This window comes from Palaemon carinicauda, chromosome 2 (assembly GCF_036898095.1).
Source record: "Palaemon carinicauda isolate YSFRI2023 chromosome 2, ASM3689809v2, whole genome shotgun sequence".
In the NCBI taxonomy this organism is placed as follows: domain Eukaryota; kingdom Metazoa; phylum Arthropoda; class Malacostraca; order Decapoda; family Palaemonidae; genus Palaemon; species Palaemon carinicauda.
Genome location: NC_090726.1, coordinates 78,099,506 through 78,101,263, shown reverse-complemented (window position 1 = coordinate 78,101,263; position 1,758 = coordinate 78,099,506).

The window sequence follows — 1,758 nt, the reverse complement described above, 5'->3', positions numbered from 1 at the left end:
AGAAAAAAAATACCTAATTATGTAACCTTTTATTCTCCAGTTAATATATATATATATATATATATATATATATATATATATATATATATATATATATATATAGATATATATATATACATATATACATATATATATATATATATATATATATACATATATGTATATATATATATATATATATATATATATATATATATATATATATATATAAATGAATATATATATATATATATATATATATATATATATATATATATATATATATATATATATATATATATATATATATATATATATATATATATATAATATATATATATATATATATATATATATATATATACATATACATATATATATATATATATATATATATATATATATGTGTGTGTAAGTATGTATATGCCTCCGGAGCCACGTGAACATAGCAACAATTAGAATAGTGCAAACGTATCCCTGCGTGTCACAAGAAGCGACTTTAAAGGGCCAGAACGAGGGGACTAGGAACCACTTTTCCTTTATCTTATTCTTGTGAGATATCAAAGAAGTAGAGCTGGGAGGAGAGTGAATGCTCTCCGCATTGTAGTTTTGGGGTGTCTGAATATGCGTGGGGGTAGTAAAATAGAGAGTAAATGATGTGAAATTCTAAATATGTTAAGAAATAGAAGGAGGGATATATTGGCTTTGTGTGAGATAAAGATGAAGAGGAAGAGTGCGAGTGATGTTTGGTGAAGTGATTGGTAGAATATCTGGGATTGAAAGGGGAAGAGCAAGAGAGGGTGTGGCTTTATTGCTGAGTAAATGGATGGCAAATAAATTAGTGAAATGGAATAAGATATAATCTAGGTTGATGTGGGTAAGGGTTAGGTTGGATAGGGAATGTTAATCTTTTGTTAATGCGTATGGCACAGGTAATGAAAAAAGTTGAGAAGAGCGGAATGAATTCTGGAATGAAATAACTACAATAGCCGTATAGAAGGACTGGGTAGAAGAAATTTTATAGTTGTCATTGATGATTTAATTGATACAGTTGGTGCTGGAAAACTAGAAGATGTCATTGGGAAGTATGGCATATCACGTGAAAATGACAGTGTTGAGAGACTAGTAGATATGTGTCTTGAGCAATAGTTGATAATAAGCTGTAGTTTTTTTTTCTTTCGAAAAGAAAGCTAATAACAAGTATACATGGGAAAGCGTGGTAGAAAGGGCATTATTAGTTTATATGTTGATAACTAGAAGAATGCTTGGAAGATTGAAAGACAGGAATGTGTCCAAGGGTGTGGCTATTGGTATGTCTGATAATTTTTTGGTGGAAGGAAAATTAGTTGTAGCAAAAGAGAGGGGGAATAGAGTGGGGGGATGTAAAAGGGAGGTAACGAAGGTTAAAGAGTTAATAGAACCAGAGATAAAAAGTGAATATCAAGAAGGATGGAAATGGCATATGACAGAGTTAAACTGCGAGAAACTATTAATTTAGAGGTGTAGTGGAAGTTAGTAAAAGGAAGTGTTGTTGGGAATGCAAGTGGTGTGTGTGTGGCAAGAGGATGGTTGGAGGCCGCATGAGGAAAGGTAGTGAATAGTGGAATTAAGGAGTGAAGATGAATGTGGAAGAGAAAAAGAGGGCATTTGAAGAATGGCTGCAGAGTAATAGTGTAGAGAAGTATGAAAGATATAGAGAGGAAAATGTGGGAGTAAAATGTAAGGTGTCAGAGGCAAAGAGGGCAGCCGACTGTACAGTAGGTGGGGTCACAGACTTGG